The 22,290-nt window shown below is 34.8% G+C and overlaps 1 long non-coding RNA gene across 1 annotated transcript; it reads right to left on the reverse strand.

The window, feature by feature from the left end:
* Positions 1 to 5,838: 5,838 nt before the first annotated feature.
* On the reverse strand, positions 5,839 to 19,841 carry LOC140697879 (uncharacterized). The gene is made up of 3 exons (XR_012075262.1): positions 19,586 to 19,841; positions 12,488 to 12,532; positions 5,839 to 6,138 (listed from the first exon to the last, which is right to left on the reverse strand). It is a non-coding gene; the product is annotated as an uncharacterized lncRNA (long non-coding RNA).
* Between the last annotated feature and the right edge of the window lie 2,449 nt (positions 19,842 to 22,290).

Genomic DNA, 22,290 nt, shown 5'->3' on the forward strand with positions numbered 1-22,290 from the left:
CATTAAGGGTGTAATAGAAGTTCTAACACTGTACGAGCCAGTGATAGAAGGTAGAAAATTAGTAGGATGTTTTTAAATGAAACAGTAGGGGAAAAAGTAGTTCCAGGACAATGGGATCTTTATTACAGAATTGTTCATACAATTTCTAAAATCTGTTACAGAAATAAATCTAAAAGTTTAAAAATATATGATGGCATGTTCACTAAGTATTGGAAAGTAATCAAATAAATCTGGACTATCTATAGTATATGAAAATTCTTGGGCCATTGAACAAGAGTTAAATATTTGACATGTATACTGTGGTCATTCATTCCTTCAGAAGGATACTTTCTTCTGGGGTCCCCTTGCCTTGATCATTAACTGTAAGATACAGAGCAATTGTTTTGAGAATGTTAAAGTGGAACAATAAAAACTGAAGTCTGCGTAAGTTGTCAGCACCGGTTTTTATAGATGCGAACCGAGCAGGATTTCTTAGTCTGTCTACACTTCCCATTTTTCTTCCTCACCCATACAATGAAGTGGCTATTTTAAACCATTTAAACCAATTTCAGCTATTTCCCCTGTCACGCTGTGTGTTTGTGATGAGAAATCTGTTGTGGTTCGCTGGGGAGATTACAGAGTTGGCAGACTTGGATGCTGTCTTTAGTGTGTGTTGGGGGTGGGTGATGGGTGGGTGAAGAGGTGGGTAGTATGCAAGGGTGGAATTCATGATGTTGAAATTTCTAGAAAAAACCGGGAAATGCCTTTGCTAACTCAATCATCTTCTGCTGACAGTAACCTAGCCTTAGGGAAAGGAATGCATTTATGTGATACTTTTCTCTATTAGCCTTCAGGCTGATTCAAACTTGGATTTTCCTTTTTTACTGGACTTGGTGCATGGAACTTAATCTCCCCTTTCTCTCTGGAAGGCCTTGGTTGTTCCCATAAGCTGAAGAATCTATGCAAAACAGCTCCACAGAATAGCAAGAGTCTACCCCAGAGCTTCCCACATTAAGTCTTATTTTCAAAGGCAAAAAATGGAGAACAAATAGCCTAATTTGTACTTGACATTTTCCCTTAGTAGTCGGGGAAGGGCTCTGGGTCCAGCACCAGTAAATAGTGAAGTACATTTTAATGCCATGAAAGTGATCAGAGTTCATCAGTATTCTTCCTCCACCTCTTGAGTCTTTTATTTTTAAAAGATCTTATTTTTAGAGCAGTTTTAGGTTCATAGCAAAATTGAAAGGTACAGAGATTTCCCATGTACCTCCTACCTCCACATATGCATAGCCTTCCCCATGAACAGCTCCCCCACTATCAACATTTGTCACAGTTAATGAGCTTACACTGACACAGTTTTTACACAAAGCCATAGTTTACACAAGGGTTCACTTGGTGCTGTACACTCTATGAGTTTGGACAAATGGATATTGACATGTATCCATCTCCATCTATGCTCTACCTATTCATTCCCCCTTTTGAGTTTTTTTTTATCTCCAGCTCAGTCTGTCTATCTCATAGAGCCTTGAATGTTATAGCTCCTAATAAATAAATGTTGATTAATCAGTGAGTCTCTAAAAGACCCTAATAACAGGCAAGGTAACTCAGCAAAGATCAGCTAGGTGCCTAATCTTCTGGTTCAAGTCCCTTCAGGACAAATGGATGTGAACTTATCTCTCTGAAACAAACGACCTAGGAAGGGTCTTCTCTGCTGCATTACACCCCTGGTACAGCAAATGAAATGCACAGAAGCCCTTGGAGAAAACAAAGTTGTTACAAAGCACTTCCATGTGCTGTTACAAAGCACTTCCATGGAATAGTCCCTTTGGCTAGTATCAGTTCATCAGAAATAATGTCAGGTTGTGTGTGTGCAGTAAGTATTTGTTGACTAATGACTTGTTGATTACAGAAAATGGGCAATTGTTTCTAATGAACAATTTAAATGTGCTATTGATTTTAGTTCTAAGCCTTCACTACTTGAGAAATTTGTTCTAGAGAGAATAATAACAAGGAAGTCACTGGTGCTCTGTGGGCAGCTATTAACTACAGTAAGTTAAGAGAGTTCTCTTAAACAGTATTTTATCTTCAGCGCTGGACCTGCCAGGGAGAGGGCCTGTGAGGACTTAGGTGCAACACAAACAAATCAGTTTTCCCCTGCAGTTGTACTGTCATCTAGCATGTGTCATATCTGAAAATCCAGATAGTTTTGTCAGGGAATGCTCCCCGAGTTCTGTTGCCCCTCCTAGAGCCAAGTCCCAGCTGATGTTTATGAAGCTGTGCTTTAGTAAAGTGAAATCCAGTATGTAACGCTGATACTGATCTTCTTTTCCTAAGGGAATATGCATCAGTAGCAATAAATATTTTTGAAAGATACCTGATCTTAAGAACTTCTCGATGAAAAATTCATTCATTGTTAAAAGTTAGAGTCTTCACATCAATGTCACAATGTTTCACGTTTGTTCTCGTTAATGTATTGAGTATATAAGGTAAAACAAAAAAATTATTTAAGACCTAGGGTCTCAAACTTTTGTTGTATGAAGATCTCACTTTAAATGTCAAAAATTAGTTAAACTTTTACATAATGTAATCCATGAAACTCTTACTACCCCTTGATTGGGAACTTATATAAGGGGAAAGACATAAATGAATTTCCTAGCGTTTTCATTGGTTAGTATTTTATTAATCACAAAAGAAATTCATTATATGTAAAACTGACAAAAATGTGAAAAACATGTTGTTTATTCATTCAATCACCAATGCTTGACTTTATTGGAAAACACATTTATAGATTCTCCTTGCCATTGCTTTCTGACCCACCGGATTTTGTGGCTACAGCTAGGGACCCACTAATCTAGAGAATAAACCAGCTTGTGTAAGAAAAACTCTCATCAGTATTTCAGGAGACTATTAGACAGCCTTCTGAAGGATAAACATAGGAAATACTCTTTTGGGATAAATCTCTGTGCAGAATGCTGTGTGTCTACAGGATGGAGGCAGTGAATAGACCACACTCTGTATAAGCACCTGAAGACATCAGTCATGGACTTTTCGCCTCATCCATCACTGACAGTTGGCTGCCAATACCAAAAAAAGTCACATAAACTTTTATCCATATACATCAATTCAAATAGTTTTGAGGTGCAATTCATATTTTGAATAGGTTGGAAACATTCTTCACAATAATAATTTGAAGCACACACACATACACACACACGCACACAAGGACATTTGGGTGGTTCTAGCCTTTTCGTGAGAGTAGCTAATTTTACCTTATAAGTTATGTATATGATACCAAAAATAAATTTTAAAAGGACAAATGTATAATCCAAGCCACTTTTTCATAGATTTAGAACAGATGTTATACTAAAATTATAAAACACAAAGGTAAGTTTTTTCTATTGATATTGACCAAAAAAATCCATTAAAGAAAATTATTGAAATATAGAACCTCACTGCAACATTTTGGAAATGTCTGCTATCCAATAGCTGGAAACATGCCCTTTGGCATATTAGTGGCCCAAAATCTTTAGTTTGCAAGAATAATAATAAGTAATAAACTTGGGCATTGCAGATTTCATGCTTTAGAAAAAGCTTTATATATTTATATGTTTCTATGAATAGGAAAGGATATAGTTTAAGAAACTGAGAATGTGATTTATGAGAATAAGTAAAATGTACGCTTGCAAAAACAAATCCAGCAAATCTAAGAAATACAGACTCAAATACAGTTTCATTGGCTCAATTATCATTAATGTAGAAGCTTTTATTAAACGATTAGCCTGAGAAATTGAAGACTAAACAGAGCTATGATATATAATCTGCCAATTTATCTTCCCTTACAGTGGCTATTGTCTTCAATCATAAGAAACTACCTCTCCTGAAAAATTGTTCTGGCAAATATATCTGGCATCCATATAAAGTCTGTAAGATTTTAGTGGTTATACCAAACACAATTTACCAGCCAGCTATATTTAAAAAACTAACCAGGTTAATATAATGTTTATTAGATTTAGTATAAAATGCACAATGTTATATAATAGTTCATATGGCACCCTTTATTTTGCATAAAATAAACCCCTATGTTCATATTATATCTGCATTTACTTAGTTTTCATTTGAGTTATTAAGAATTTAGATCATGAATACAACTAAGAATTACTCTACCACAAACTGTTTTCTAATTTCCATGTTTTTTCTCATTTTTAATTAAGTACCTTACATTAATTTTATATGCATTCTAATACCACAGTATGCTTGATAATGGTGGAGAGATTCTTGCTTTTCAGGTACAATTTTTAAAACACAAGTAAGCTAGAACCTGAATTACCAGGGATTTTATACCTAAGTAAACAGTGTGTTTAAAATTAATTCATTGAGACTTTCACTTACTTACTCAATAAACATAAATTAAATTCCCAGCATAGTTTAAGCACATTGTGGATGAAAATATAACAAGTCATGTGCTCTTACGGAGCTCAGGTCTAACAGAAGTGATAAATACCTCAATAGATAGCATCTTACAATAAGGTAAGTTCTGACATGTGTGTGTATGTGGCCTACACCACATGCCCAAGATGAGCTGTTTTCATACTGATAAATTCTCCACAAGTGCTCAGAGTTCCCGTAGGGCCTATGTTCACGTCCATAATCATGATCAAAAATTATTTTAAAACAATGAGTTGAGCCAGAGGGAGGGTGGTAGAGTGGAGTTTTTCTAACAGCATGACAAATACCTCCTAGCTATAATCTGGGGTTTCAACTGACAATACTCAATGTTCTTGGAAAGAGATCAAAATCTCAAAGTCATTCTCAGTAAAGTTAGGTACAAAGCTGAGTCAAGAGGAAATGTGTGCAGAGGAATGAACACAAATGTGTGCAGAGGAATGAACATACATGCGTGGTCTTCTTCATTCTTAAAAGCCCTGAGCATCACTATGAACTTACTCAAGTCTTTGGAGTGTTGTGAGTGTACAAACTTCCATAGCTGTATTGTAATGAGATTTGTCCCTTTTGGTCAACAGTGGGGGAGAGTGGATTCTTTTGGAGGACCGTAGTACAAGCTATATTCCCAGGAGAACTGGGAAGTAATCCCATTCCCCTACAACTTCCACAGGACAGGACTTCTCAGATCCTGATTTATCAAGGTGGCAGGCCACTGCCACTCTCTCCTTCTGTCCATCACTGTGGCCTGAAGCACATTGGTCCCACTCAGCACCCACCTTTTGGCCAAACTTCTCCAATCCTCCCCTGAGATGCTAGAGCACCAATTTTTATGTTATTTTGTCTTCTTTTTATCTTAATCTTGAGAGGATGATGAGGTGCCAAGATGCTAAAATAAACCCCCCAAATTGGACACAGATCAAGGGAAGGTTATAAACTTTAAAATGAGTAGAATAGTGATAGAAAGGAGAAAAAAATAAAATGCATTCTATAATAAAGTCTTGGCTAAACCTTGATTCACATTCCATTCATTTTCTTCAGACTGTTTTTAGGAGAAACAAGCAAATCATAAGAAGAATTTTAGAATATTCCCAAATATGGCTGTCATGATAGATACTTGGACAATGTAAATTTATCCTAAACTTCTATATTTCCTCCATCTTCTTTTGTAGTCATAGCAAGAGAATTATCTGCTATTCAGAACACTGAGTTATTATAAATATGCATTCATCAAAGAAAAATCATTAACATTCAGGATTGTAGCGTTTATGAATATGTGGTACCATACTTTATATTATTTCAAGAACAAAGGCTGAAATCTGTGATATTTCATTTCCCAGTGATCACAGAGACTTACAGCTTTACTGTATGTGGATCTTGTTGGGGACGCATTCAGAAGAATCTGTTCTGACCCATTTTAAAGGAACACTTTAATAATGTGATATACATTATTATGAGAATTATTCCCTTGTTCCTGCCTTAGAGCTTTTATTTTTCAGTCAATCCTAATAGACGAAGTCAAAATGATGCTGGTTATGGTTTTAGGTTACAGGGAGTTTTGATTCTAAAAATATAATTTATAAAACATTTTTCCCGTTATGAATGAATCCATTCATTCAGCAAAAATTTGTAGGGCAGTAACTACCAGGTACTCTTCTATGTGCTCACAGTACATCCAGGAACACAGCAGACCCAGGCTGGTGGCCTCTGAGACTTACACTGGGGAGAGATAGACAATAGAACACAATAAATTTTAAAATTACATATATGCTAGAAGGTAATAAGGGCTATGAAAAAAGTTTGAATTTTCAACAGCATAAAGGGTTTTGGGAGTGCTGTGGTCGGGGAGAGGGTGAAGAAGAAGGATGGATTGGAGTCTTCAACAGGGTGAGCAGGGTAAGCCTCACTGAGAAGGTGAAAAGTGGGCAGACTTGGAGCAAGTGAGTGAGTGATCCAGGTGGACGTCTGGAAGAGTAGTGATCCAGGCAGAGAAAACAGGTGAAATAAATATTTTGCTTCAGTAGTTTCCTAGGGCAGCTGGAATGGCCCCAGATTTGTGGACGTTAGGGTTGACTGAGCCTTTAGAAATCATATTTTTTCTGCCTCTTTTTCACAGATAAAGAAACTAAGGCTGATTTGCAGCAACATGGATGGAACTGAGGATTGTCATACTAAGTGAAGGAAGCCAAAAAGAGAAAAGTATGATATCACTTATATGTGGAATCTTAAAAAAAAAGAAGACAAATGAAGTTATTTATAGAACAGAAACAGACTCACAGACATAGAAAACAAACTTATCGTTACCAGGAGGGAAAGGGGGTGGGGAGGGATAAATTGGGAGTTCGGGATTTCTAGATACTAACTACTATATATAAAAGAGGTCGTACTGTACAGCACAGGAAACTATATTCAATACTTTATAATGGCCTATATGAAAAGGAATATATATACATGTATAACTGAATCACTGTGCTATACACCAGAAATTAACACATTGTGAATCAACTATACTTCAATAAAAAAAAGTTAAATTGTAGGGGAGGCTATAGCTCAAGTGGTAGAGCACATGCTTAGCATGCACAAAGTCCTGGGTTCAATCCCCAGTACCTCCATTAAAAAACAAACAAACAAACAAACAAACCTAGTTACCTCCCCCTTCAAAAAAATTAAATTAAAAGGAATTAAGAGGAAAAAAAGAAACTAAGGCTGCAGTAAGATCAATGATTTCTCTAGGATTCCATATCTAGCTTACAGCAGAGATAGGACTAGAATTTGGGCTTCACAGTTTGTAAACATTCCACCATGCAGACTTTCTTTTAATTATCTCCAATAATTAATCTTCATGATAGTGTTGAACTCTTTATTTGCAATACAATTCCACAAAATATTAAAAGCCTTTATTTTCCATAAATGACTTAAAATCTAGGTGTAGAAATAGGACATGTAAAATAAGAAATAACACTTGGCAGTGAATAATTCAATATTAAATTGTTTAACATAGTTTAGGCCTGAAAGAGTTAAAAGATGATAACAATCAGCTCTTGTGGGAGTGAATGAGAATGAAGCATTTTCTGTGCCTTGAGGGATAGATGCAGTAAACCTTCAGGCATGGGAGGCGGGGGATTTCCATATAAGGAGAGCAGGGTGAAGTCATTCATTCAATTATCCCTTGAATACATTTAACGTGCCAGGGACTGTGCAAGCTACTGGATTCAGAGGTGCACAAAACCCGGTCCCTGCCCTCAAGAAGACTGCAGGCTCTTAGAACAGAGGATGCACTATGGTATGGAGAAGGGAAGTACCTCCCTGTAAGCAGTATGGGCTTTCCTTGGTAAGACCTTGACATCCTGACACAGGAGTGCTGAGTTTCAACAAGTAACAAGTCAGAGAAAATGGAGATACAATTTTAGAGGGAAAAGGGCCATTATAGGAGCTTGGGAATCAGAAAGTAAGGGTTTCTGGAGCACATGTGACTTCATAAAGCAGGAACAATGCTTGACATTAGGTAACAGGCCATGCAGAAGCTAAAATCTGGCATTTCTTTTTTTTATTGACACGTAGTTGATTTACAGTGTTTTGTTAGTTTCTGGTGTACAGCACAGTGATTCAGTTATACATATATATATTCTTTTTCATACTCTTTTTCAATATAGTTTATTACAAGCTATTGAATATGGTTCTCTGTGCTATACAGTAGGTCCTGGTTGTTTCTCTTTATTATATATTATTATATGTAGTAGTGTGGACCTGTTAACCCCAAACTCCTAATTTATCCCTCCCTCTACCCCTTTCGCCTTTAGTAACCATAAATGTGTTTTCTCCCTGTAAATCTGGGGAGTGAGGTAATAAGTAAGTTAATTTGTATCATTTTTTAAGATTCTACATGTAAGTGATATTGTATGGTATTTGTCTTTGTCTGTCTTACTTCACTTAGTATGATAATCTCTAGGTCCATCCATGTTGCTACAAATGGCTTTATTTCATTTTTATGGCTGAATAATATTCCATTGTATATATGTGTGTGTGTGTGTGTGTGTATACACATATATATATATACACCACATCTTCTTTATCAAATCATCTGTCAGTGGACATTTAGGTTGCTTCCATGTATTGGCTACAGTAAATAGTGCTGCTATGAAGATTGGGATGCATGTTATCTTTTCAAATTAGAGTTTTGTCTGGATATATGGCATTTCTAAACTTCTCATTGAATAAGGTCCAAGGACATCTGCTGAGCATGGTGGTAAAGGTGAGAGATTATTAGATTATGGGAAGAGAGAAGGTCTAAGTGGGCTACCATTAGTCCAACAGAAAAATCAATCAATAGTGAATAAAATAAATGTTTAGCAAGGCCCAGTTTGAAGCTGGACATTAAATATTGGTAGAAAACCATATCTTTTCTGTGTTTATATTTCTCTAGTATCCTGAGGCCTGGAACTGGACTTGCAAAAGCAGTAACAGGTTAGGTACTTAGAACTGTGAAAAGTCAAGATGAGCATGTTGGTAGTATTGGGATATCTGACAATGAAGTTGAGGAGGAATTTTAAAAAGTGGCTAGCCTTGGCTACTTTTATAAAGTCCACAAATACTGGTTAATGAACTAGCTGCATCAGAATCCCCTGGGGTGGGTACTTTTCAATAATACAGATTCCCAGGAGCTAACATCAGAGGTTTTGAGTACACAGTCAGGCTTGGAATCACTATAGTAGCCCTATACACTACAGGGGGTATAATGGATTGAAGGAGTCAGTCAGACTTAGAGTGGCATAAACCATAAACCAATAGCAAGGCTATGATGAGATGTAAAGAAATGACAGTGGCTGTGCTTAGAGTATCACTCAACTGATTTGAGTGAAATAGAGAAAAGTGGAGCTTCTCTGGAGGGTGGCAAGTACTAAAACATCACAAGAGAGTGACCTTTCAATTAGGTCAAAGACTTCATAAAGAAGATTTGGTCTTAAGTGAGTTTTATAACAAGTGGTGACATTAAATGAATTAACAGCATCAGTATTCCTGTTCATACCATTTTCATGCTTTATAGTGTCCCTTTAATCTAAAAAGAATCTGGCTTTTACTTCTTTATACATCAGTCTCTATCGTAGAAGTGCCACAGTGATAATCAAACATATAAGGATGCGTGTTGTTGTGTTTTTAGTAAATCAAAAAGCTAAGGAACAATGACTGGGTTGTTTCTCTTAGGAAAATTCAGCAGCTATCTTTTTTTGTGGGGAGGGAGTCTGTTCGACATTGCCAGCCAAAGAATTAAAAAGAGAAAGGAGGATTAGTCAGGCCAGGGTATTGTTAATTGGACATGAAATGTTAGCTTTGAAATCAGAGAATTGCCTGAAAAAGATAATGTGTTTTTCTTCACTCATCAGATTGAATTATATTATGAGCATCCTTAACTGTATCATTAGACTTCAGAGAGTACCATTTTGAAAAGCCAAAATTAAGCAAAATTGTTAAGTCAATGAAAAATGGTTAATAGCTAGAATTAAATCTAGAAAGTTATTTTGTTAAGGTTGAAGCATTTATATATGTGGAATCTAAAAAAAAAATACAAATTTTATTTACAAACCAGAAATAGACTCACGGTCATAGAAAACAAACTGGTTACCAGGAGGGAAAGAAACGAGGAGGGAGAGATTAGGAGTTTGGGATTAACGGATACACATTACTATATATAAAATAGATAAACAACAAGGATCTATTGTATAGCACAGGGAACTATATTCAGTCAGTCTCTTGTAATGAGCTATAATAGAAAAGAATCTTAGAATATATATATATCTGAATAGCTTTACTGGACACCTGAAACTAACATTGTAAACTGTACACTTCAATCAAAAGAAGAATTTTTTAAAAAGGTTGAAGCAGTTATAGGTGAATAGATTCCCACTTCTTCACCCTGGTTCTGATATGACTCCTTATTCTATGGCTGTAATCTCCAAATGGTTCTTAATTTCATGCATTTGTTTTGACAGGAGATGAAATAAAAGATGTATGCTTGCCTGGTTTCCTTATTCCCAGTTAGCTCTGTCTTTTCTGCAGCAAAGATGCTTGCAGAGCACACTTTAGCAACCGCCTATAAGGCTCTACTTCTCAGGATAGCTGCCATGAGTTCTGTTGGTCAGAGGACTTCTTGGGAGGACATATCCCAAGAAGACATTTGGAGAATTGATACGTCCTGGATTAAAGTCAGAAACTTTCTGCAAGTGACCAAAGTGGGCAGAGAGCTTATACCACAGAAGAAGCACCCCGTGTGCTTGGATTTTATCCCACACATGGAGTGAGATAAGTAGAGGGAAATATTTCAAGGTTTCTTGTTGCATGCTTGAGAGATTAGGAGGAAAATACAGCTGTATGAAGGAGCAAGGCCACCTCCTGAGGGAATTCAAAGTCAGTGTGGTGTAATGGTCTAATTACAAAGTTTACAATCCTTCCACTATATTATACTGCTGCTGACTATCCCCACCATGCCTCTTCCATCAAATTATTACAACTCTTTTATAACGGTGATGCAGTGTACATGGCCAGCACAATATGTTATACATTTGCTTCTTTTCCTTTAAGATTTTTTAACACGTGTCAATACTTAAAGGTAGAATGGTTGTGGCAACTATTATTTATTGCCTTTTTGAGATATAAGGTCAATTTAAATAACATGCATTTAAATTATACTATTTATTGAGGGTGATTTGAAATGGCACAAAAATTCTAAGAGGATATGGTTTTCCAATCTATAGCTTAAACACTTGGCATTTACCTCTTGATGTTGGCTTTCTCTAAAAAAAGAGTGTCTTTTTGAGACAGACCAGCTGCTTTTAGTCACACTGTGTAAAATAGAATCTAAGTATCTTGCAAAAGCTATTGCCTTTCACCATTCTTGCTTAATCTCTTATTCTTATACAAATCAAGCCCAAGAAGAATCAGTAAAGCACCAGCAGGCAAAGAGCCAAAGATTCCCCCATGTTGGCTAATCTAGAGACTTGATTTTCTCTTGATATGAATAGGCCAGATCTATAGTAAATAAACCTACATGATCTAACTCTTCTGGATGTTTAAAAATACTCTCAGGTCCAAGCTAAATACAGAGTCATCATTCCATGTTGCTTTTAAAAATTCATTGTAGACAAACTATCGAAAAAAAAAACCTTAAACTTTGGAGACAATATGGAGTAAGGGTTGCCAGCTGAAATACAGGATGCTAAAATAAAAATAAATAATTTTTTAGAATAAGTCCTTAATATTTCAGGGAAATACTTATACTAAAAACATATTCATTGTTTATCTGAAATTCAAAGTTAACTGGACTTCCTGTATTTTTATTTGGTAGATCTGGCAATCTCAAACAGGGAGTGATAAAAATCCATAATGTGTTTTTCTTTCAGCTAGAACAAAATTAAGATCTGGCTTAGTTTCTGGTTTTGGAGATGAATGAAAAGTTCTGAGCTGAGGCTGCTCACAATGTATCATGATACTTCAGACCAACTTTGACCATGTGGACAGCTTGCCATCAGATTCTAAGCTGATACTGATACCATCTGACGTTCTGTATAAGGCCCTTGTTAGTCATCAGGTATGAATGAGTTCCAGTTCCAGCATCTCCCAGCATTGTCTGGAATAAAATCAGCTACTGTCCTCTGAGTTGAAAGGATGCCTTTTTCTTTATTATTACTCAATCTCTGGAAGCATCCAGTCCCTACTTCCTACTCTTTATGACAGTCAGCATACAGTAGTTTTTGTTCTAACAGGTGTATAATGATGTATCTGATTACTTATCACAAGGCATTTTGTTTCCCAAGACACTAACAGAATGCCAGTGTAAGCAGTCTGGTCCTACTTCAACATGGATTAAGAGTTTTTACATCCTTAAACTGAGAAGTTTTTTGCTAGATGTGTTTTAGTTTATTGGAGAGCCTGTGCACCAGGCATATTCTGCCTCTTTGTTTGCCTGTGTTCACAGCAAAACCAGCTTGGTGCACGGACTGAGAATCCTTGTTTAAGCTTGAATAAGAACTATCAGCTTTCCACCTACATGATTAAACAATAAAGTTATACTTACATTTCATTGTGTATAAGTGAAAACCAATTACTTCATGACATTATTCTTGTAATACAGAAAAAAAAAGAAAACCTCTCCATTAGAATTTCAGAGTAATAGCAGTAGAAACACTTTATTATGACAATGCAGTTTCTATATCCTATGTACAAAATTTCAGTAAAGAATATCTGTAGATGTAAGAAAGCAACACTTAAAATAGCATAGGAATGGGACAATCTGAACATCTGTCTTCAAAGGCGGGATACAATGCCTGAGTAGAGACTCTATGTTAGTACCAGACAACATCCCTACTGTGTGGTTCACCATCATTAAAATGCTGTAGTGACCTTTTCCACATCCCTATAGTACATACACAATGATATTTGTGGTTTCATTTGATTTTTTAAGGAGTTGAACAATATATTCTACTTACTAATAGTTTTACCAAAAAATGAAGAGTATTAATCTTTTAGAATTGTAAACATCCATAAAATAGAATTGATTCAACTTTACAATATGATACACTACTTTTAAGAGTATTTACTTAGCCATCTTCCCACACCCGACTCAGTTAACAACCAAAATCACAATTGCTTTTGGAAAGAATATGTTTCTACTCTTTGTGAAACCTAACAAATACTTAGAAACCTTTTCAAAAAATATGTTACAAAATTTTTTACACAGGAAAATTATATATGAAGCATATGTGCATGTTAAAAATCTACCACCCTCCTTATGAAGTGAAGTATTACCAACACTTTGAAGTCCCATGTGCACCCCTAAAAATTTCATTGTTATTCTTCTGAATTTTAAAATGATCACTCTTCTGTTTCTCCTTTCTTTGTTTTACCACATGTGTATGCTTTCTCCCCCCCGCCCCAAATATCACCCAGTATTTTATATATTTATTCCATCTTCCTTTTAATAGAATTGAGGTGGTTCTCAGTTTTCTTTTCAGCTTTTTACAACTATAAACAATGTTGATAAAAATTTTGTGTACACGATTTCTGTGTCTATGTATTTATCTGGGAGTGGAAATGCTCCCAGAGTATGTATCTTTTAAATTCTGTTGTAAAATGCCAGACTATTTCCAAAGTCGTTGCGTTTATTTTCCCACCAGCAATTTATAAGAGCTTTCATTGCTTCACCAATCCTTGGTGTTGTCAGACAGTTTAATGTTTTTGTCATTCCAGTGGTGTAAAATGGTATCTTAACTGGATTTTCTGAGTACTGATGAAGTAAGCATCTTTTCCTGTATGTTGATTTTCTAAATTTCTTTCCTGTAAAGTGTCTTTTTAAGGCTTCCCCTTTTCTCTACTTGGTTATTTCCCTCTTTAAAAATCAACTTGAAGTGGGAGGGTATGGCTCAGTGATAGAGTGAGTGCCTAGCATGTACAAGGTCCTGGGTTCAATCCTCAGCACCTCTATAAATAAATAAGTAAATAAATGAACAAACAAACAAAAACCTAATTACTTCCTCCCCTCAAAATCAAATAAGTAAATAAATAAATAAAATAAAAATCAGCTTGTAGGAATTCTTTATATATTTTGCATACTCATATTTTGACAAATAAAAAATATTATCTAACTAGTTTGTGCAAATATTTTCTACCAGTTTGTAGTTTATCTTTCCACATTCTATATGGTGTGTTTTGATAATAGAATTCTCAATTTTAATATTGTTGAATTCGTAAGTCTTTTCCTTTTTAGTTTGCGCCTTATGTGTCTTATTTAAAGAATTCTTTCCTGTGTCAAGGTTACAAAGATACTCACTAACATCATCTGCTAAAAGTTTGAAAAGCTTTGCCTTTCATGTATGTTCATTATTTATTTGGAATTTGTTTTAATTTATGAGGTAAATTCAGGATTTTATCTTTGATTAATATATGGATAACCAACTGGACTTGTTTTGTTTGTTGAACCCTTTCCCCCATGATCTGTCACCCAATCTCAGTCATGTATGAAGTTCTGGTGTGTGCGTAAATCCATTGAAGTCTCTGTTGTGTGCCATTTGGCAGTTTGTTTATTCTTGCACCATATCACACTTACTAAATTATAGTTGCTTTTATTATAAGTCATGATATCTGTTAGTTCATCCTGAGGACAATCTTGACTGTACTTGCTTTTTGCTTTACCATATAATTTTTAAAATCAGTTTGAAATTTTAATTAGAATTAAGTTAAGTATCTTGATTATTTGGGGAGCATTGGTATCTTCCAAATATTGAGGCTTCCTTTCCATAAATATATGTCTCTCTAGTAACCTTTTCTTTAATGTCTTATATTAAAGTTTAAAATAGTCTCCAGAATGGTCTTATTTATCTTTTGTTAGATTTATTTCTAGGTAAACTATGTATTATGGTAAAAAACATGGCCTTTAAAACTTTATTCTCTATTTTGTTGCTAGTGTATAGAAATGAAATCAAATTTGATTACTGATCTTATATAAGCAAAAGAGCTAAAAAATTATTAGCTCCATTAATATATCTGTAAATTATTTAGGGTTTTCTAGGTAGATTATACTTTATAAGAATAGTGTCATTTTATTACTTATTTTCCACTCTTTGGTATTTTAGTTACTTTTCTCACCTTATTGTATTTGTGAAGTCTTACAATTCAATATTGAGTAAAAGTTATCATAGCAGGCAGTCCTTTTTGTTCCTGACTTTAAAGAGAGTGCTTAGCACTTTACGATTAATGATGTTTACCATAGGATATTTTTAGATAATTGTGTTTATCAGTTTGAGGAAATTTGTCAAGAGATTTTTGTTTATCTTCTGTTTTGAACTATGAATAAATGTTGAATTTTGTTGAAGTGGTAAATTGCATTAAATCATTTTCCATCTTGTTAATCTTATTTTCTTAAGATAAATCCAATTGGCCAGAATATAGAATCTTTGTATACATTGCTAACTTCATATGCTAATAATTTGTTTTTGTTTTTCTCTCTATGTTCATGAATAAGAATGTCCTATATTTTTCTTACACTTTATCTTCTGATTTTTTGAATACAGACAATTGCTAACGTAACAAGTTAGTGTTCTCACATTTATTTAGTCTCTGGAGAGTTGGTGAAAATAGGAATTACCTTGAATATTTGATAGAACTCATGATTAAAATCATCCAGTTTATTGCTTTTTCATGAAAAGATTTTAAGTGACATCAGTTTTCTAATATAATAGGACTTCAAATTTTTAAAAATAGTTTTAGCTAGTTATATTTTTCTAGAAATTTTCATTAAGTTTTCGAACTTATTGGCATAATAATGTCTTATCTTTTTAATCTGTGCCACAGGTTAAATCCTTTTTTAGTTTCTAATTTCACTGATTTGTGTCTTCTCCAATAAATTTCTTAATACATTTATACATGCATGCATGTGTCTTCCATCTAGTAGTTTAGAAGTTCTACACTCTATTTCTATTAGTCCAGAAATTTTAAAATTAATAGTCACCTTAATAAAGTCCACATTTAATCAATTTATTTACTTCTCTCACACAATTTTAGACACAATGAATGCATTCTAAACACCCTTTTCCTCATTATATGTTATTCTTATTCACTGTTTTAGTTCTGTGTTTTTCTACCCTCATAAACTGGACAATTCTTATTTTATATAATCAAATTCTGTATAGATCACCCTCACAGTTACCATTTTTTTTTGCTCACCATTCCTATTTGACCTGTGACATTTCTTTTGGGAACATATTTGTTCTTCTTGAAGTTTGTTCTTTGGATGTTCCTTTAGAGAAGGCCAGTTAGTAGTAAACTTCCTTAGTTTGGGTATAAAATATTTTTTTGACCTTTCATAAAATTCTAGGTTGCAGATAATTCTCTCAGGACTTTCAAGCTCTGTCACACTGTCTTCTAGATATTTTTCTTCCTATTGAGAGATCAGTCTAGTTTTCATTTCTTCATAAGTTCTTTTTGTCTAGAAGTTCTATTTTTACAGTTTGTCCAAGTGTGGATTCCTTTTTATGTATGTTGCTGGAGATGCATTGAATTGTCTCAATCGGAATTTTTTAATCAATTCTGGAAGGCTCTTGGACATTATTTCTTCACATTTTGGCTTTCCCGCATTTTCTCTACCCCCTCATCTAGAATTTGAAATAGTTATGTGTCATTTTCTTACTCTACCTTACATATTTGTTAATCTATTGTTATTATTTTCTGTCTCTGCCTCTCTCTGTTCTAAAAAACTGGGTAATTTCTTATACATCTTCCAATCTACTACATCACTCTTCAGCTGTGTCAAATCTTTTATTTAGCCTGTCCATTGAGTTCTCATAATAATTATTTATTTTTCATTTGTAGAAATTCTACTGGTTGTTCTTTTTTCCCCAAAAAAATTCTATTACACTGGAGGTAGTCTATTATTCTTTTGTCATAATCTTTCTACCTTTTTTTTCCCCAAATGCATTGAGCGTTCCTATTTTGTTACAAGTAAATCTGTGGTCTTTGTATATTTTATAATCTTTGAATTGAGACCTTATATTTGTAACACTTTATGGAGGTATTTTTTTGTGGCCCTGATTTTACATGTATTCCCCTACAGAAGATAAATGTTTGCTTCTGCCAGGTGGCTAGAGGCACTAGCAACCCTGGATCAATTTAAACTAAATTTTCATCTTGGGGTTTTTAGACCACACAAATGGAATGAATTCTGGCCCAGAACCTGAGTAATGCCTTGCTTGTGGTTACAAATTCTCAGGAAAGGATTTTTTTTTCTCCTTCTATCTGCAGCCAAATTTTTTAGTTTTTCCTTTTCGTGTGGTACTTTTTCTAGTTCATTCTTTACTAGGGATGTGTTTCGAAGGTTCTGGCATCATGAAGGTGTCTATAATTAAACTTAGGCCTTGATCAGTCCATAGGCTTGATCACCTATAACTCACTTGGTTGATTGAAAGAAAGCTGGGGGCCACCATGGCCTGGCAGATGTCCCCGTGGGCAGCTGTCCAATTGAGTGCTATAATAGATCTCCAGATTTATGCTTGCTTGTTCTTTTTGGCCTCTATGAATCTGCCTCCTTCATTTCTTGCCAGAATAGTTAAGCATTTAAAAAGATGGATTTTTAAAAAATGTTATCCAACATTTTTAGGATTTTTTATAAGGAGGGTTTTTTTTTAAATAATGTACATATTATCAGAAACTATCCATGCAAATAATGTAATAAGGCTCTATTTATTCTTAAAAACATCTAAAGACACTTCTATATTATAATTTCAAGAGATAAAAAGGTAGATAAATCAGGTTTTCACTTGTGCTATTTTGCTTAAATAATAAATTTTGCATAAGGTTCACTCTTTCCATTTCTAAAGTTTATCTTACTGTAAATATTTTTGCCTCCATTCCACTATGAATTTGCTTTTTCAGAAGTATCTCCAGAACTCAGAATGAAACCTATTACATGTTCCAATTCCCACAAATTTTAATTATGTTATAAGACCGTATCATCTTATCATGAAAACCAACTCATTTTTCCATCTGGTTGTGAGAATCTTCACCTTTCAGTCTAAACGTTTGTGTGTGGCTAGTGGGCAGTTTGGTGGAAAGGTAGTGGTGCTGTGAGTGATCACAGTAGTTAATAACACCCACTAAAAGCTATAGGTTTCAAAGCCCTCTAAGGACATTACTCTCAATTTTTCGAGTGAAAATAAAACATTCACTATTTTTTGGTATAAATTATAATTTCCATTGCAACTCTACCTGATAGTTCTCATTTAGCAGAATTTCCAACCTCATGTATTTCCAGCTACACATGTATTACAGTGGTATACCCCAACTCTATACAGCTAATCAGAACTGACTGTCCCTTAAGAAAGAAAAAAACTGTCTTTAGTCGAAAGTATTAAAGATTCCTGAAATGAAAATTAAAGACTTCCCAAAGTTTAAGGCCAAGAATAGGGCAATACTTGAATGTGTAGGGTAGTAGAGAAAGCTTTTTTTACTGTGAGTTGTATTTCTCCTATTTACAATAAGAAAACTGTTTCGCCAGTTGGTAACTGATCGGATGTAATCAAGTATCCTTTGCAATTACTCTTACCTACTAACTTAGGTTCTTTTTAACTAGATCTTTTATTTCACAAAAAAACCCCTACTTAAATGCTAATTATAAATACATTTCAACCTTCCAGAGTTGGAAATAAATATGACATCTGATTTTTATGATTTTGGCTGGATGGTCTATTTAATATCTAATATTTACCAATATTTCTCACAATCTGGATCATTCCTTAATGAATTAAGTTTTTAAATTCATAGTTAATAATACATTATCCTTGTAACTTTTTAATCATCTGTGAAAATACAGGGAAAATATGATTTTTGAAATTTATGTCCTAAAATGCTACATAGGATTAGCTATCTGTGAATAATTTGGGGAAGGGGAAAGCTTTATTTTGGGTTTTCTTTCTTGCTTTTTTCCTGAATTAATGGTAGCACTTTATTATCATTAATAAGTGCAAACATTTTAATTATATTGAGGTATCTTTTTAATACAAAATGAATGTAAAATGTTATTGAACAGTTTTTTTAAGAATTTATCAAAACTGTCATATGTTTTTTTCCCTTTGAACTCTTAGTACTCTGAAGTATTTTAGAAAATAACTAAATCTGAACCCTCATTGTGTTCCTGAAATAAACATCTTTTGGAACCCTACTTAGTCTCTCCCTTCAGCTTCTCTTGTCCTCATTCTTACTTTGATTTTATCTGAGAATGATCATTATAGTTTACTGCCTGCATGGGATTTCACATGCCTCATCTCATTTAGTTCTCACAACCATCCTGCAAGTTAAACATAATTATCCTAAAGTTTTAGAATTAGGAAGTGAGGTTCAATGAGAGTAAAGAACTGGCTTCATGTCTAACAGCTGGTAACCAGAAATGTCAGCTGCCAAAACATGGGCTCACCCTGTGACCCTGACTGCCCTGCCTGGGATGACGTCAGTGGATGTTAATATTTATTTCAGAGATTTCTTGGGCAAGTAATGTGACCATGAGCTCCACTGTTCTTACCTGCCAGTGGTCATCCTGGCTGTGCTGAGTACCCCCCACCAAAGCTTTCACACACTAACAGAAGAATAGCCACAGCTACAGGGAAGAAATTCAGATGAAGTCACTTACGTTCCCTGTAGAGGCTGGATAACTTCCTATCCAGAGACCAGATAACTATTCAAATACCTGACTGAGGTCCATTTTCACTGTTTATTTTTTTAGCTCCTTTTCTCATCACCTGCCTTTTCCTTGCTTCTGCTTCATGTCTAACTGCCATCAGACTCAGCATCTCCAGATCATATAAGAGATTATCTCTTATATTGTAGGAAGTACTAATGCTGGAAAGTACTCACATCCATTAGTTCTTTTTTTCCCAATTCTTACAGTTTCATCATCAAAGTTACCTTAATATGACATATTTTCATCTTCCAATTCTAAATTCCAAGAAGAGTTCTGGAATACCGGAAGCTGAAGCCAATAACTGATTTACCACTAAATATAATAATTCTGAAAAAGCTTTTCAAGTAAATAAAGGACACGGCATAGCTAGTTAACTAACTAACAGACTTTAAAAAAAAGATGTTAGATCTGACAAAGGCAAAGGCGTGTGTTATTACACCCATTATGCTCATCAAATTTGAAAGCCATTCCATGCACCTTTTAAAAAAATTTGTGTGTCTATGGGAGAGTGAATGAGAAACACTTTTTAACCATTATTATTTTACTTTCTTTGAAAGGCAAAATCAAACGTGGGAATGGGGGAGTGTATAGCTCAGTGGTAGAGTACATGCTTAGCATGCACAAGATCCTGGGTTCAATCCCCAGTACTTCCGATTGATACATACATACATACATAATTACCCCCAAAAAGATAATAAAATGAAACAAAAATTAAAATAATAAAATAAAAAAAACCATGGGAATTCATACTGGTTATCTGATTTCTAATTTGAGTGTATCATCTTGGAAGGCAATAATCTGGTTCTCAACCTTGATAAAATATATTGTATAAATATTCCTTTTGTGCATTGAGCTTTTAGGACACTGATTCTGTCTTGAGGGGGTGAGTAGTGTGGCCAGGGTTGGGGTTGGGTGATGGGGGGAAAATGCCTTTACATTTTTAGCCATACATGTATAAAGAATACATGGATTAGGGTCAACTTTTCAAGGAGACAGAATTACTCTCTTCTAGTCCCAAATTATTTGAAAACATGCATCTTATTCTTCCCATCACAAAGCACAGGGTCTTATTCAACGAATATTTTATTTGATTTCTCTTCAGATGCACTTCTACAGTTAGCTATAATAGAGGCTAAGCATATAGGATAAAGGAAGATACTTTGGTAACATGCACAGGACCTCAGCATTTTGAAAGAGTATCATGTTTGGAACAAGACATTAGGGTTGTTGTGGGATTCTGGAGTAGAGATAAGTAGTGGCACCTTTCAGCAGATTTCAGTCAAAGCTGCATAACAGACAATGACAAATCAAGAGCTTTCGTTCATAGCCCTGTGTTCTTGCAACTGTCTTGGCTTAAAAAAAATAGATGTATAAAAATGGATGTATAAAAGCCACCCTTGCCCTCTAGGAGTTAACAAAGTAATTATATTTGCAAATCTATCTTCCTGTCTTCAGATATGAGGGGAGGGGGAAACTCTGCTCATTCCACACACGAAATCAATGATATCTCATGATGAATTGTAGAAATCATAGCAGTAATAGCAATGCTGGCCAATAATTACCAGTGTTTTCACCCAAAGTCAAATTAAGTACATAACATTGTATGCTTTTGTAGTTTATTTTAAGAGCAATTTACCATTTTGCACAACTGCATACATACTCCTATAAATATTCTAAGAGTGAGAGGCATGTGAGAAAATATAAAGATCCCATTAATGGACATATTCTACTTAGTTTACAGAAACTGCATACCACCAAAAAGTGAGGGATGCTTAATTTAGTGATCATAAATGTCTCCATGTCTTCTAGAATTTCTGTCTTCTATTTTTGAAAAACATACTTTATTTTTTATTTTTTTTAATTTTGTTGAGTCAGTTTACAATGCTGTGTCAATTTCTGGTGTAGAAAAACATACTTTTAAATTGTTATAGAATATAAAGATTTGGGGCCCCAAACAAGACAGAACACAGTGAGCACAAACAGTAGCAAGCTGGAGCATGCAACTGTGATTTTACTTTTCGCCCAGTCATTCCTGACTCTTAGTGAGAAGCTATGTCGTCTGCACAGGTCCCTTAGCCTCTCTGGGTCTCCTTGACCAGAGGAAGTTGCAGTTAGACCAGTAGGGTCTCACTAGCTCTTTCCCATTTCTGAATTACAACCTGCTAAATATCTTGCTATATAGTGCAGAGAAAACAGGGCTCAGAGACAACGGCCCTGGATTCCAATCCCAACTTTGCCACTAAATTTGTTCCATGACAGTAAATGTCATGAGACCTCAGTTTCTACGAGTATACAATCATGAATTCAAATTAGAACATTTTTAATATCCCTTAAACTTCTGAAATGTTTATTGATTATGAATATTTGAAAGTATCTTTCAGGGTACATTGTGCATTATTCTGAGTCAATAGGGGGAGCTCTCACATAGCTTTTTTTCATGTAGCCCACAAATAACAGAAATTACAGGATCTTAATTGCAAAATTGAGGTGGATCATTTCATTACAATCAGGTATTTATAAACCCGAGGACTCACATTACCCACCACAGCAATATTAGGGTGGCCATCCACTCAGCTGTGCCTCCTTAACCCTGAGAGCTTTTTAATCATCCATCAAAGCACACGTTTGTTAGTCTGTTTAAGCCATTTCAGAAG

Source organism: Vicugna pacos, chromosome 8 (assembly GCF_048564905.1).
Source record: "Vicugna pacos chromosome 8, VicPac4, whole genome shotgun sequence".
Lineage (NCBI taxonomy): Eukaryota > Metazoa > Chordata > Mammalia > Artiodactyla > Camelidae > Vicugna > Vicugna pacos.